Raw genomic sequence first — 18,079 nt, 5'->3', positions numbered from 1 at the left:
AACAAGTTTGCGAAAAAGGCGAAAGTATAAGCCAGATGCGCGCATACCCCAGACCTAACCCAGACCTAACCGGTGTTATCCTCTAAAATATTGATCGAAACCAGGTTTAATTGACTGCTTCAGTGTGTTACCACATTACTGCGTGATTCAAACACGAAAAAAACCCAGGATCTGGCCAACAAGTATGCGAAGAAGGCAAAATCATGAGCCAGATGCGGACATAACCCAGACGAAACCCAAGCCTAACCGGCGTTATCCTCTGAAATATTGATCGAAACCAGGTTTAATTGACTGCCTCAGTGTGGTACAACATTACTACGTGATTCAAACACGAAAAAAACCCAGGATCTGGCCAACAAGTTTGCGAAAAAGGCAAAATCATGAGCCAGATGCGCGCATATCCCAGACCTCACCCAGACCTAACCGGTGTTATCCTCTAAAATACTGTCCGAATCCAGGTTCAATGGATTGTTTCTGTGTCGTACCACTACCACGTGATGCAAACCCGAAAAAACCCAGGATCTAGCCAACAAGTTTGCGAAAAAGGCAAAATCATCAGCCAGATGCGGGCATATCCCAGACATAACCCGGACCTAACCGGTGTTATCCTCTGAAATATTGATCGAAACCAGGTTTAATTGACTGCCTCAGTGTGGTACCACATTACTACGTGATTCAAACACGAAAAAAACCCAGGATCTGGCCAACAAGTATGCGAAGAAGGCAAAATCATAAGCCAGATGCGGGCATAACCCAGACCTAACCGGTGTTATCCTCTAAAATACTGTCCGAATCCAGGTTTAATTGACTGCCTCAGTGTGGTACAACATTACTACGTGATTCAAACACGGAAAAAACCCAGGATCTGGCCAACAAGTATGCGAAGAATGCAAAATCATGAGCCAGATGCGGGCATATCCCGGACCTAACACAGACCTTACCGGTGTTATCCTCTGAAATATTGATCGAAACCAGGTTTAATTGACTGCTTCAGTGTGTTACCACATTACTACGTGATTCAAACAAGAAAAAAACCCAGGATCTGGCCAACAAGTATGTGAAGAAAGCAAAATCATGAGCCAGATGCGGGCATAACCCAGACCTAACCCAGACCTAGCCGGTGTTATCCTCTAAAATACTGTCCGAATCCAGGTTTGATGGACTGTTTCTGTGTGGTGCCACATTACTGCGTGATTCAAATACGAAAAAAACCCTGGATCTGGCCAACAAGTTTGCGAAAAAGGCGAAGGTATAAGCCAGATGCGCGCATATACCAGACCTAACCCAGACCTAACCGGTGTTATCCTCTAAAATATTGATCGAAACCAGGTTTAATTGACTGCTTCAGTGTGTTACCACATTACTACGTGATTCATACGCGAAAAAAACCCAGGATATGGCCAACAAGTATGCGAAGAAGGCAAAATCATGAGCCAGATGCGGGCATAACCCAGACCTAACCGAGACCTAACCGAGACCTAACCGGTGTTATCCTCTGAAATATTGATCGAAACCAGGTTTAATTGACTGCTTCAGTGTGTTACCACATTTCTACGTGATTCAAACACGAAAAAAACCCAGGATCTGGCCAACAAGTATGCGAAGAAGGCAAAATCATGAGCCAGATGCGGGCATAACCCAGACCTAACCCAGACCTAACCGGTGTTATCCTCTAAAATACTGTCCGAATCCAGGTTTAATTGACTGCCTCAGTGTGGTACAACATTACTACGTGATTCAAACACGGAAGAAACCCATGATCTGGCCAACAAGTTTGCGAAAAAGGCGAAAGTATAAGCCAGATGCGCGCATATACCAGACCTAACCCAGACCTAACCGGTGTTATCCTCTAAAATATTGATCGAAACCAGGTTTAATTGACTGCTTCAGTGTGTTACCACATCACTACGTGATTCAAACACGAAAAAAACCCAGGATCTGGCCAACAAGTATGCGAAGAAGGCAAAATCATGAGCCAGATGCGGGCATAACCCAGACCTAACCCAGACCTAACCGGTGTTATCCTCTGAAATATTGATCGAAACCAGGTTTAATTGGCTGCTTCAGTGTGTTACCACATTACTACGTGATTCAAACACGAAAAAAACCCAGGATCTGGCCAACAAGTATGCGAAGAAGGCAAAATCATGAGCCAGATGCGGGCATAACCCAGACCTAACCCAGACCTAACCGGTGTTATCCTCTAAAATATTGATCGAAACCAGGTTTAATTGACTCCGTCAGTGTGTTACCACATTACTACGTGATTCAAACACGAAAAAAGCCCAGGATCTGGCCAACAAGTATGCGAAGAAGGCAAAATCATGAGCCAGATGCGGGCATAACCCAGACCTAACCCAGACCTAACCGGTGTTATCCTCCAAAATATTGATCGAAGCCAGGGTTATTTGACTGCGTCATTGTGTTACCACATTACTACGTGATTCAAACACGAAAAAAACCCAGGATCTGGCCAACAAGTATGCGAAGAAGGCAAAATCATGAGCCAGATGCGGGCATAACCCAGACCTAACCCAGACCTAACCGGTGTTATCCTCTAAAATACTGTCCGAATCCAGGTTTAATTGACTGCCTCAGAGTGGTACAACATTACTCCGTGATTCAAACACGGAAAAACCCCAGGATCTGGCCAACAAGTTTGCGAAAAAGGCGAAAGTATAAGCGAGATGCGCGCATATCCCAGACCTAACCCAGACCTAACCGGTGTTATCCTCTAAAATATTGATCGAAACAAGGTTTAATTGACTGCCACAGAGTGGTACCACATTACTACGTGATTCAAACACGAAAAAAACCCAGGATCTGGCCAACAAGTTTGCGAAAAAGGCAAAATCATGAGCCAGATGCGGGCATAACCCAGACCTAACCCAGACCTAACCGGTGTTATCCTCTGAAATATTGATCGAAACCAGGTTTAATTGACTGCTTCAGTGTGTTACCACATTACTACGTGATTCAAACAAGAAAAAAACCCAGGACCTGGCCAACAAGTATGCGAAGAAAGCAAAATCATGAGCCAGATGCGGGCATAACCCAGACCTAACCCAGACCTAGCCGGTGTTATCCTCTAAAATACTGTCCGAATCCAGGTTTAATGGACTGTTTCTGTGTGGTGCCACATTACTGCGTGATTCAAACACGAAAAAAACCCTGGATCTGGCCAACAAGTTTGCGAAAAAGGCGAAGGTATAAGCCAGATGCGCGCATATACCAGACCTAACCCAGACCTAACCGGTGTTATCCTCTAAAATATTGATCGAAACCAGGTTTAATTGACTGCTTCAGTGTGTTACCACATTACTACGTGATTCAAACACGAAAAAAACCCAGGATCTGGCCAACAAGTATGCGAAGAAGGCAAAATCATGAGCCAGATGCGGGCATATCCCGGACTTAACCCAGACCTAACCGGTGTTATCCTCCGAAATATTGATCGAAACCAGGTTTAATTGACTGCTTCAGTGTGGTACCACATTACTACGTGATTCAAACACGGAAAAAACCCAGGATCTGGCCAACAAGTTTGCGAAAAAGGCGAAAGTATAAGCCAGATGCGCGCATATCCCAGACCTAACCCAGACCTAACCGGTGTTATCCTCTAAAATATTGATCGAAACCAGGTTTAATTGACTGCTTCAGTGTGTTACCACATTACTGCGTGATTCAAACACGACAAAAACCCAGGATCTGGCCAACAAGTATGCGAAGAAGGCAAAATCATGAGCCAGATGCGGACATAACCCAGACGAAACCCAAGCCTAACCGGTGTTATCCTCTGAAATATTGATCGAAACCAGGTTTAATTGACTGCCTCAGTGTGGTACAACATTACTACGTGATTCAAACACGAAAATAACCCAGGATCTGGCCAACAAGTTTGCGAAAAAGGCAAAATCATGAGCCAGATGCGCGCATATCCCAGACCTCACCCAGACCTAACCGGTGTTATCCTCTAAAATACTGTCCGAATCCAGGTTCAATGGATTGTTTCTGTGTCGTACCACATTACCACGTGATGCAAACCCGAAAAAACCCAGGATCTAGCCAACAAGTTTGCGAAAAAGGCAAAATCATGAGCCAGATGCGGGCATATCCCAGACATAACCCAGACCTAACCGGTGTTATCCTCTGAAATATTGATCGAAACCAGGTTTAATTGACTGCCTCAGTGTGGTACCACATTACTACGTGATTCAAACACGAAAAAAACCCAGGATCTGGCCAACAAGTTTGCGAAAAAGGCGAAAGTATAAGCCAGATGCGCGCATATCCCAGACCTAACCCCGACCTAACCGTTGTTATCCTCTAAAATATTGATCGAAACCAGGTTTAATTGACTGCTTCAGTGTGTTACCACATTACTACGTGATTCAAGCACGAAAAAAACCCAGGATCTGGCCAACAAGTATGCGAAAAAGGCAAAATCATGAGCTAGATGCGGGCATATCCCGGACTTAACCCAGACCTAACCGGTGTTATCCTCTGAAATATTGATCGAAAACAGGTTTAATTGACTGCCTCAGTGTGGTACCACATTACTATGTGATTCAAACACGGAAAAAACCCAGGATCTGGCCAACAAGTTTGCGAAAAAGGCGAAAGTATAAGCCAGATGCGCGCATATCCCAGACCTAAGCCAGACCTAACCGGTGTTATCCTCTAAAATACTGAGCGAAACGAGGTTTAATTGACTCCTTCAGTGTGTTACCACATAACTACGTAATTCAAACACGAAAAAAACCCAGGATCTGGCCAACAACTATGCGAAGAAGGCAAAATCATGAGCCAGATGCGGGCATAACCCAGACCTAACCCAGACCTAACCGGTGTTATCCTCTGAAATACTGTCCGAATCCAGGTTTAATTGACTGCCTCAGTGTGGTACAACATTACCACGTGATTCAAACACGGAAAAAACCCAGGATCTGGCCAACAAGTATGCGAAGAAGGCAAAATCATGAGCCAGATGCGGGTATTACCCAGACCTAAGCCAGACCTAACCGTTGTTATCCTCTAAAATACTGAGCGAAACGAGGTTTAATTGACTCCTTCAGTGTGTTACCACATAACTACGTGATTCAAACACGAAAAATACCCAGGATCTGGCCAACAAGTATGCGAAGAAGGCAAAATCATGAGCCAGATGCGGGCATAACCCAGACGTAACCCAGACCTAGCCGGTGTTATCCTCTAAAATACTGTCCGAATCCAGGTTTAATTGACTGCCTCAGTGTGGTACCACATTACTACGTGATTCAAACACGGAAAAAACCCAGGATCTGGCCAACAAGTTTGCGAAAAAGGCGAAAGTATAAGCCAGATGCGCGCATATCCCAGACCTAAGCCAGACCTAACCGGTGTTATCCTCTAAAATACTGAGCGAAACGAGGTTTAATTGACTCCTTCAGTGTGTTACCACATAACTACGTGATTCAAACACGAAAAAAATCAGGATCTGGCCAACAAGTATGCGAAGAAGGCAAAATCATGAGCCAGATGCGGGCATAACCCAGACCTAACCCAGACCTAACCGGTGTTATCCTCTAAAATACTGTCCGAATCCAGGTTTAATTGACAGCCTCAGTGTGGTACAACATTACTACGTGATTCAAACACGGAAAAAACCCAGGATCTGGCCAACAAGTTTGCGAAAAAGGCAAAATCATGAGCCACATGCGCGCATATCCCAGACCTCACCCAGACCTAACCGGTGTTATCCTCTAAAATACTGTCCGAATCCAGGTTCAATGGATTGTTTCTGTGTCGTACCACATTACCACGTGATGCAAACCCGAAAAAACCCAGGATCTAGCCAACAAGTTTGCGAAAAAGGCAAAATCATGAGCCAGATGCGGGCATATCCCTGACTTAACCCAGACCTAACCGGTGTTATCCTCTGAAATATTGATCGAAACCAGGTTTAATTGACTGCCTCAGTGTGGTACCACATTACTACGTGATTCAAACACGAAAAACACCCAGGATCTGGCCAACAAGTATGCGAAGAAGGCAAAATCATGAGCCAGATGCGGGCATAACCCAGACCTAACCCAGACCTAACCGGTGTTATCCTCTAAAATACTGTCCGAATCCAGGTTTAATTGACTGCCTCAGTGTGGTACAACATTACTACGTGATTCAAACACGAAAAAAACCCAGGATCTGGCCAACAAGTATGCGAAGAAGGCAAAATCATGAGCCAGATGCGGGCATAACCCAGACCTAACCCAGACCTAACCGGTGTTATCCTCTAAAATATTGATCGAAACCAGGTTTAATTGACTCCGTCAGTGTGTTACCACATTACTACGTGATTCAAACACGAAAAAAGCCCAGGATCTGGCCAACAAGTATGCGAAGAAGGCAAAATCATGAGCCAGATGCGGGCATAACCCAGACCTAACCCAGACCTAACCGGTGTTATCCTCCAAAATATTGATCGAAGCCAGGGTTATTTGACTGCGTCATTGTGTTATCACATTACTACGTGATTCAAACACGAAAAAAACCCAGGATCTGGCCAACAAGTATGCGAAGAAGGCAAAATCATGAGCCAGATGCGGGCATAACCCAGACCTAACCCAGACCTAACCGATGTTATCCTCTAAAATATTGAGCGAAACCAGGTTTAATTGACTCCTTCAGTGTGCTACCACATTACTACGTGATTCAAACACGAAACAAACCCAGGATCTGGCCAACAAGTATGCGAAGAAGGCAAAATCATGGGCCAGGTGCGGACATAACCCAGACGAGACCCAGGCCTAACCGGTGTTATCCTCTAAAATACTGTCCGAATCCAGGTTTAATTGACTGCCTCAGTGTGGTACAACATTACTCCGTGATTCAAACACGGAAAAACCCCAGGATCTGGCCAACAAGTTTGCGAAAAAGGCGAAAGTATAAGCGAGATGCGCGCATATCCCAGACCTAACCCAGACCTAACCGGTGTTATCCTCTAAAATATTGATCGAAACCAGGTTTAATTGACTGCCACAGAGTGGTACCACATTACTACGTGATTCAAACACGAAAAAAACCCAGGATCTGGCCAACAAGTTTGCGAAAAAGGCAAAATCATGAGCCAGATGCGGGCATAACCCAGACCTAACCCAGACCTAACCGGTGTTATCCTCTGAAATATTGATCGAAACCAGGTTTAATTGACTGCTTCAGTGTGTTACCACATTACTACGTGATTCAAACAAGAAAAAAACCCAGGACCTGGCCAACAAGTATGCGAAGAAAGCAAAATCATGAGCCAGATGCGGGCATAACCCAGACCTAACCCAGACCTAGCCGGTGTTATCCTCTAAAATTCTGTCCGAATCCAGGTTTAATGGACTGTTTCTGTGTGGTGCCACATTACTGCGTGATTCAAACACGAAAAAAACCCTGGATCTGGCCAACAAGTTTGCGAAAAAGGCGAAGGTATAAGCCAGATGCGCGCATATACCAGACCTAACCCAGACCTAACCGGTGTTATCCTCTAAAATATTGATCGAAACCAGGTTTAATTGACTGCTTCAGTGTGTTACCACATTACTACGTGATTCAAACACGAAAAAAACCCAGGATCTGGCCAACAAGTATGCGAAGAAGGCAAAATCATGAGCCAGATGCGGGCATATCCCGGACTTAACCCAGACCTAACCGGTGTTATCCTCTGAAATATTCATCGAAACCAGGTTTAATTGACTGCCTCAGTGTGGTACCACATTACTACGTGATTCAAACACGGAAAAAACCCAGGATCTGGCCAACAAGTTTGCGAAAAAGGCGAAAGTATAAGCCAGATGCGCGCATATCCCAGACCTAACCCAGACCTAACCGGTGTTATCCTCTAAAATATTGATCGAAACCAGGTTTAATTGACTGCTTCAGTGTGTTACCACATTACTGCGTGATTCAAACACGACAAAAACCCAGGATCTGGCCAACAAGTATGCGAAGAAGGCAAAATCATGAGCCAGATGCGGACATAACCCAGACCTAACCCAGACCTAACCGATGTTATCCTCTAAAATATTGAGCGAAACCAGGTTTAATTGACTCCTTCAGTGTGCTATCACATTACTACGTGATTCAAACACGAAACAAACCCAGGATCTGGCCAACAAGTATGCGAAGAAGGCAAAATCATGGGCCAGGTGCGGACATAACCCAGACGAGACCCAGGCCTAACCGGTGTTATCCTCTAAAATACTGTCCGAATCCAGGTTTAATTGACTGCCTCAGTGTGGTACAACATTACTCCGTGATTCAAACACGGAAAAACCCCAGGATCTGGCCAACAAGTTTGCGAAAAAGGCGAAAGTATAAGCGAGATGCGCGCATATCCCAGACCTAACCCAGACCTAACCGGTGTTATCCTCTAAAATATTGATCGAAACCAGGTTTAATTGACTGCCACAGAGTGGTACCACATTACTACGTGATTCAAACACGAAAAAAACCCAGGATCTGGCCAACAAGTATGCGAAGAAGGCAAAATCATGAGCCAGATGCGGGCATATCCCGGACTTAACCCAGACCTAACCGGTGTTATCCTCTGAAATATTGATCGAAACCAGGTTTAATTGACTGCCTCAGTGTGGTACCACATTACTACGTGATTCAAACACGGAAAAAACCCAGGATCTGGCCAACAAGTTTGCGAAAAAGGCGAAAGTATAAGCCAGATGCGCGCATATCCCAGACCTAACCCAGACCTAACCGGTGTTATCCTCTAAAATATTGATCGAAACCAGGTTTAATTGACTGCTTCAGTGTGTTACCACATTACTGCGTGATTCAAACACGACAAAAACCCAGGATCTGGCCAACAAGTATGCGAAGAAGGCAAAATCATGAGCCAGATGCGGACATAACCCAGACGAAACCCAAGCCTAACCGGTGTTATCCTCTGAAATATTGATCGAAACCAGGTTTAATTGACTGCCTCAGTGTGGTACAACATTACTACGTGATTCAAACACGAAAATAACCCAGGATCTGGCCAACAAGTTTGCGAAAAAGGCAAAATCATGAGCCAGATGCGCGCATATCCCAGACCTCACCCTGACCTAACCGGTGTTATCCTCTAAAATACTGTCCGAATCCAGGTTCAATGGATTGTTTCTGTGTCGTACCACATTACCACGTGATGCAAACCCGAAAAAACCCAGGATCTAGCCAACAAGTTTGCGAAAAAGGCAAAATCATGAGCCAGATGCGGGCATATCCCAGACATAACCCAGACCTAACCGGTGTTATCCTCTGAAATATTGATCGAAACCAGGGTTAATTGACTGCCTCAGTGTGGTACCACATTACTACGTGATTCAAACACGAAAAAAACCCAGGATCTGGCCAACAAGTTTGCGAAAAAGGCGAAAGTATAAGCCAGATGCGCGCATATCCCAGACCTAACCCAGACCTAACCGTTGTTATCCTCTAAAATATTGATCGAAACCAGGTTTAATTGACTGCTTCAGTGTGTTACCACATTACTACGTGATTCAAGCACGAAAAAAACCCAGGATCTGGCCAACAAGTATGCGAAAAAGGCAAAATCATGAGCCAGATGCGGGCATATCCCGGACTTAACCCAGACCTAACCGGTGTTATCCTCTGAAATATTGATCGAAAACAGGTTTAATTGACTGCCTCAGTGTGGTACCACATTACTATGTGATTCAAACACGGAAAAAACCCAGGATCTGGCCAACAAGTTTGCGAAAAAGGCGAAAGTATAAGCCAGATGCGCGCATATCCCAGACCTAAGCCAGACCTAACCGGTGTTATCCTCTAAAATACTGAGCGAAACGAGGTTTAATTGACTCCTTCAGTGTGTAACCACATAACTACGTAATTCAAACACGAAAAAAACCCAGGATCTGGCCAACAACTATGCGAAGAAGGCAAAATCATGAGCCAGATGCGGGCATAACCCAGACCTAACCCAGACCTAACCGGTGTTATCCTCTGAAATACTGTCCGAATCCAGGTTTAATTGACTGCCTCAGTGTGGAACAACATTACCACGTGATTCAAACACGGAAAAAACCCAGGATCTGGCCAACAAGTATGCGAAAAAGGCAAAATCATGAGCCAGATGCGGGCATAACCAGGACCTAACCCAGACCTAACCGGTGTTATCCCCTAAAATATTGATCGAAACCAGGTTTAATTGACTGCCTCAGTGTGGTACCACATTACTACGTGACTCAAACACGGTAAAAACCCAGGATCTGGCCAACAAGTATGCGAAGAAGGCAAAATCATGAGCCAGATGCGGGCATATCCCGGACTTAACCCAGACCTAACCGGTGTTATCCTCTGAAATATTGATCGAAAACAGGTTTAATTGACTGCCTCAGTGTGGTACCACATTACTATGTGATTCAAACACGGAAAAAACCCAGGATCTGGCCAACAAGTTTGCGAAAAAGGCGAAAGTATAAGCCAGATGCGCGCATATCCCAGACCTAAGCCAGACCTAACCGGTGTTATCCTCTAAAATACTGAGCGAAACGAGGTTTAATTGACTCCTTCAGTGTGTTACCACATAACTACGTAATTCAAACACGAAAAAAACCCAGGATCTGGCCAACAACTATGCGAAGAAGGCAAAATCATGAGCCAGATGCGGGCATAACCCAGACCTAACCCAGTCCTAACCGGTGTTATTCTCTAAAATATTGATCGAAACCAGGTTTAATTGACTGCTTCAGTGTGTTACCACATTACTACGTGATTCAAACACGAAAAAAACCCAGGATCTGGCCAACAAGTATGCGAAGAAGGCAAAATCATGATCCAGATGCGGGCATAACCCAGACCTAACCCAGACCTAACCGATGTTATCCTCTAAAATATTGAGCGAAACCAGGTTTAATTGACTCCTTCAGTGTGTTACCACATTACTACGTGATTCAAACACGAAAAAAACCCAGGATCTGGCCAACAAGTATGCGAAGAAGGCAAAATCATGAGCCAGATGCGGGCATAACCAGGACCTAACCCAGACCTAACCGGTGTTATCCTCTAAAATATTGATCGAAACCAGGTTTAATTGACTGCCTCAGTGTGGTACCACATTACTACGTGACTCAAACACGGTAAAAACCCAGGATCTGGCCAACAAGTATGCGAAGAAGGCAAAATCATGAGCCAGATGCGGGCATATCCCGGACCTAACCCAGACCTAACCGGTGTTATCCTGTGAAATATTGATCGAAACCAGGGTTATTTGACTGCTTCATTGTGTTACCACATTACTACGCGATTCAAACACGAAAAAAACCCAGGATCTGGCCAACAAGTTTGCGAAAAAGGCAAAATCATGAGCCAGATGCGGGCATAACCCAGACCTAACCCAGACCTAACCGGTGTTATCCTCTGAAATATTGATCGAAACCAGGTTTAATTGACTGCTTCAGTGTGCTACCACATTCCTACGTGATTCAAACACGAAAAAAACCCAGGATCTGGCCAACAAGTATGCGAAGAAGGCAAAACCATGAGCCAGATGCTGGTATAACCCAGACCTAACCCAGACCTAACCGGTGTTATCCTCCAAAATATTGATCGAAACCAGGGTTATTTGACTGCTTCATTGTGCTACCACATTACTACGTGATTCAAACACGAAACAAACCCAGGATCTGGCCAACAAGTATGCGAAGAAGGCAAAATCATGGGCCAGGTGCGGACATAACCCAGACGAGACCCAGGCCTAACCGGTGTTATCCTCTAAAATACTGTCCGAATCCAGGTTTAATTGACTGCCTCAGTGTGGTACAACATTACTACGTGATTCAAACACGGAAGAAACCCATGATCTGGCTAACAAGTTTGCGAAAAAGGCGAAAGTATAAGCCAGATGCGCGCATATACCAGACCTAACCCAGACCTAACCGGTGTTATCCTCTGAAATATTGATCGAAACCAGGTTTAATTGACTGCCTCAGTGTGGTACCACATAACTACGTGATTCAAACACGAAAAAAACCCAGGATGTGGCCAACAAGTTTGCGAAAAAGGCAAAATCATGAGCCAGATGCGGGCATAACCCAGACCTAACCCAGACCTAACCGGTGTTATCCTCCAAAATATTGATCGAAACCAGGGTTATTTGACTGCTTCATTGTGTTACCACATTACTACGCGATTCAAACACGAAAAAAACCCAGGATCTGGCCAACAAGTATGCGAAGAAGGCAAAATCATGAGCCAGATGCGGGCATAACCCAGACTTAACCCAGACCTAACCGGTGTTATCCTCTAAAATATTGATCGAAACCAGGTTTAATTGACTGCTTCAGTGTGTTACCACATTACTACGTGTTTCAAACACGAAAAAAACCCAGGATCTGGCCAACAAGTATGCGAAGAAGGCAAAATCATGAGCCAGATGCGGGCATAACCCAGACCTAACCCAGACCTAACCGGTGTTATCCTCTAAAATACTGTCCGAATCCAGGTTTAATTGACTGCCTCAGTGTGGTACAACATTACTACGTGATTCAAACACGGAAGAAACCCATGATCTGGCCAACAAGTTTGCGAAAAAGGCGAAAGTATAAGCCAGATGCGCGCATGTACCAGACCTAACCCAGACCTAACCGGTGTTATCCTCTAAAATATTGATCGAAACCAGGTTTAATTGACTGCTTCAGTGAGTTACCACATTACTACGTGATTCAAACACGAAAAGAACCCAGGATCTGGCCAACAAGTATGCGAAGAAGGCAAAATCATGAGCCAGATGCGGGCATAACCCAGACCTAACCCAGACCTAACCGGTGTTATCCTCTGAAATATTGATCGAAGCCAGGGTTATTTGACTGCGTCATTGTGTTACCACCTTACTACGTGATTCAAACACGAAAAAAACCCAGGATCTGGCCAACAAGTATGCGATGAAGGCAAAATCATGAGCCAGATGCGGGCATTACCCAGACCTAACCCAGACCTAACCCAGACCTAACCGGTGTTATCCTCTAAAATACTGTCCGAATCCAGGTTTAATTGACTGCCTCAGTGTGGTACAACATTACTACGTGATTCAAACACGGAAGAAACCCATGATCTGGCCAACAAGTTTGCGAAAAAGGCGAAAGTATAAGCCAGATGCGCGCATATACCAGACCTAGCCCAGACCTAACCGGTGTTATCCTCTAAAATATTGATCGAAACCAGGTTTAATTGACTGCTTCAGTGTGTTACCACATTACTACGTGATTCAAACACGAAAAAAACCCAGGATCTGGCCAACAAGTATGCGAAGAAGGCAAAATCATGAGCCAGATGCGGGCATAACCCAGACCTAACCCAGACCTAACCGGTGTTATCCTCTGAAATATTGATCGAAACCGGGTTTAATTGACTGCTTCAGTGTGTTACCACATTACTACGTGATTCAAACGCGAAAAAAACCCAGGACCTGGCCAACAAGTATGCGAAGAAGGCAAAATCATGAGCCAGATGCGGGCATAACCCAGACTTAACCCAGACCTAACCGGTGTTATCCTCTAAAATATTGATCGAAACCAGGTTTAATTGACTGCTTCAGTGAGTTACCACATTACTACGTGATTCAAACACGAAAAGAACCCAGGATCTGGCCAACAAGTATGCGAAGACGGCAAAATCATGAGCCAGATGCGGGTATTACCCAGACCCAAGCCAGACCTAACCGGCGTTATCGTCCAAAATATTGATCGAAGCCAGGGTTATTTGACTGCGTCATTGTGTTACCACATTACTACGTGATTCAAACACGAAAAAAACCCAGGATCTGGCCAACAAGTATGCGAAGAAGGCAAAATCATGAGCCAGATGCGGGCATAACCCAGACCTAACCGAGACCTAACCGGTGTTATCCTCTGAAATACTGTCCGAATCCAGGTTTAATTGACTGCCTCAGTGTGGTACAACATTACTACGTGCTTCAAACACGGAAGAAACCCAGGATCTGGCCAACAAGTATGCGAAGAAGGCAAAATCATGAGCCAGATGCGGGCATAACCCAGACCTAACCCAGACCTAACCGGTGTTATCCTCTAAAATATTCATCGAAACCAGGTTTAATTGACTGCTTCAGTGTGTTACCACATTACTACGTGATTCAAACACGAAAAAAACCCAGGATCTGGCCAACAAGTATGCGAAGAAGGCAAAATCATGAGCCAGATGCGGGCATAACCCAGACCTAACCCAGACCTAACCGGTGTTATCCTCTGAAATATTGATCGAATCCAGGTTTAATTGACTGCCTCAGTATGGTACAACATTACTACGTGATTCAAACACGGAAGAAACCCATGATCTGGCCAACAAGTTTGCGAAAAAGGCGAAAGTATAAGCCAGATGCGCGCATATACCAGACCTCATCCAGACCTAACCGGTGTTGTCCTCTAAAATACTGTCCGAATCCAGGTTCAATGGATTGTTTCTGTGTCGTACCACATTACCACGTGATGCAAACCCGAAAAAACCCAGGATCTAGCCAACAAGTTTGCGAAAAAGGCAAAATCATGAGCCAGATGCGGGCATATCCCAGACTTAACCCAGACCTAACCGGTGTTATCCTCTGAAATATTGATCGAAACCAGGTTTAATTGACTCCGTCAGTGTGTTACCACATTACTACGTGATTCAAACACAAAAAAAACCCAGGATCTGGCCAACAAGTATGCGAAGAAGGCAAAATCATGAGCCAGATGCGGGCATAACCCAGACCTAACCCAGACCTAACCGGTGTTATCCTCTAAAATACTGTCCGGATCCAGGTTTAATTGACTGCCTCAGTGTGGTACAACATTACTACGTGATTCAAACACGGAAGAAACCCATGATCTGGCCAACAAGTTTGCGAAAAAGGCGAAAGTATAAGCCAGATGCGCGCATATCCCAGACCTAACCCAGACCTAACCGGTGTTATCCTCTAAAATATTCATCGAAACCAGGTTTAATTGACTGCTTCAGTGTGGTACCACATTACTGCGTGATTCAAACACGAAAAAAACCCAGGATCTGGCCGACAAGTATGCGAAGAAGGCAAAATCATGAGCCAGATGCGGACATAACCCAGACGAAACCCAAGCCTAACCGGTGTTATCCTCTGAAATATTGATCGAAACCAGGTTTAATTGACTGCCTCAGTGTGGTACAACATTACTACGTGATTCAAACACGAAAAAAACCCAGGATCTGGCCAACAAGTTTGCGAAAAAGGCAAAATCATGAGCCAGATGCGCGCATATCCCAGACCTCACCCAGACCTAACCGGTGTTATCCTCTAAAATACTGTCCGAATCCAGGTTTAATTGACTGCCTCAGTGTGGTACAACATTACTACGTGATTCAAACACGGAAGAAACCCATGATCTGGCCAACAAGTTTGCGAAAAAGGCGAAAGTATAAGCCAGATGCGCGCATATACCAGACCTAACCCAGACCTAACCGGTGTTATCCTCTAAAATATTGATCGAAACCAGGTTTAATTGACTGCTACAGTGTGTTACCACATTACTACGTGATTCAAACACGAAAAAAACCCAGGATCTGGCCAACAAGTATGCGAAGAAGGCAAAATCATGAGCCAGATGCGGGCATAACCCAGACCTAACCCAGACCTAACCGGTGTTATCCTCTGAAATATTGATCGAAACCAGGTTTAATTGACTGCTTCAGTGTGTTACCACATTACTACGTGATTCAAACGCGAAAAAAACCCAGGATCTGGCCAACAAGTTTGCGAAAAAGACGAAAGTATAAGCCAGATGCGCGCATATACCAGACCTAACCCAGACCTAACCGGTGTTATCCTCTAAAATACTGTCCGAATCCAGGTTTAATGGATTGTTTCTGTGTCGTACCACATTACCACGTGATTCAAAACCGAAAAAAACCCAGGATCTAGCCAACATGTTTGCGAAAAAGGCGAAAGTATAAGCCAGATGCGGGCATAACCCAGACCTAACCCAGATCTAACCGGTGTTATCCTCTGAAATGTTGATCGAAACCAGGTTTAATTGGCTGCTTCAGTGTGTTACCACATTACTACGTGATTCAAACGCGAAAAAAACCCAGGATCTGGCCAACAAGTTTGCGAAGAAGGCGAAATCATGAGCCAGATGCGGGTATTACCCAGACCTAAGCCAGACCTAACCGGTGTTATCCTCTAAAATACTGAGCGAAACGAGGTTTAATTGACTCCTTCAGTGTGTTACCACATAACTACGTGATTCAAACACGAAAAAAACCCAGGATCTGGCCAACAAGTGTGCGAAGAAGGCAAAATCATGAGCCAGATGCGGGCATAACCCAGACCTAACCCAGTCCTAACCGGTGTTATCCTCTAAAATACTGTCCGAATCCAGATTTAATTGACTGCCTCAGTGTGGTACAACATTACTACGTGATTCAAACACGGAAGAAACCCATGATCTGGCCAACAAGTTTGCGAAAAAGGCGAAAGTATAAGCCAGATGCGCGCATATACCAGACCTCACCCAGACCTAACCGGTGTTATCCTCTAAAATACTGTCCGAATCCAGGTTCAATGGATTGTTTCTGTGTCGTACCACATTACCACGTGATGCAAACCCGAAAAAACCCAGGATCTAGCCAACAAGTTTGCGAAAAAGGCAAAATCATGAGCCAGATGCGGGCATATCCCAGACTTAACCCAGACCTAACCGGTGTTATCCTCTGAAATATTGATCGAAACCAGGTTTAATTGACTCCGTCAGTGTGTTACCACATTACTACGTGATTCAAACACGAAAAAAACCCAGGATCTGGCCAACAAGTATGCGAAGAAGGCAAAATCATGAGCCAGATGCGGGCATAACCCAGACCTAACCCAGACCTAACCGGTGTTATCCTCCAAAATATTGATCGAAGCCAGGGTTATTTGACTGCGTCATTGTGTTACCACATTACTACGTGATTCAAACACGAAAAAAACCCAGGATCTGGCCAACAAGTATGCGAAGAAGGCAAAATCATGAGCCAGATGCGGGCATAACCCAGACCTAACCCAGACCTAACCGGTGTTATCCTCTAAAATACTGTCCGAATCCAGGTTTAATTGACTGCCTCAGTGTGGTACAACATTACTACGTGATTCAAACACGGAAGAAACCCATGATCTGGCCAACAAGTTTGCGAAAAATGCGAAAGTATAAGCCAGATGCGCGCATATACCAGACCTAACCCAGACCTAACCGGTGTTATCCTCTAAAACACTGTCCGAATCCAGGTTTAATGGACTGTTTCTGTGTGGTGCCACATTACTGCGAGATTCAAACACGAAAAAAACCCTGGATCTGGCCAAACAAGTATGCGAAGAAGGCAAAATCATGAGCCAGATGCGGGCATAACCCAGACCTAACCCAGACCTAACCGGTGTTATCCTCTGAAATATTGATCGAAACCAGGTTTAATTGACTGCTTCAGTGTGTTACCACATTACTACGTGACTCAAACACGAAAAAAACCCAGGATCTGGCCAACAAGTATGCGAAGAAGGCAAAATCATGATCCAGATGCGGGCATAACCCAGACCTAACCCAGACCTAACCGGTGTTATCCTCTGAAATATTGATCGAAACCAGGTTTAATTGACTCCGTCAGTGTGTTACCACATTACTACGTGATTCAAACACGAAAAAAACCCAGGATCTGGCCAAACAAGTATGCGAAGTAGGCAAAATCATGAGCCAGATGCGGGCATAACCCAGACCTAACCCAGACCTAACCGGTGTTATCCTCCAAAATATTGATCGAAGCCAGGGTTATTTGACTGCGTCATTGTGTTACCACATTACTACGTGATTCAAACACGAAAAAAACCCAGGATCTGGCCAACAAGTATGCGAAGAAGGCAAAATCATGAGCCAGATGCGGGCATATCCCGGACCTAACCCAGACCTAACCGGTGTTATCCTCTGAAATATTGATCGAAACCAGGTTTAATTGACTGCTTCAGTGTGTTACCACATTACTACGTGATTCAAACAAGAAAAAAACCCAGGATCTGGCCAACAAGTATGCGAAGAAAGCA

This window comes from Colletes latitarsis, chromosome 9 (assembly GCF_051014445.1).
Source record: "Colletes latitarsis isolate SP2378_abdomen chromosome 9, iyColLati1, whole genome shotgun sequence".
NCBI classification, from domain to species: domain Eukaryota; kingdom Metazoa; phylum Arthropoda; class Insecta; order Hymenoptera; family Colletidae; genus Colletes; species Colletes latitarsis.
Note: the sequence above shows the minus strand (reverse complement) of the source record.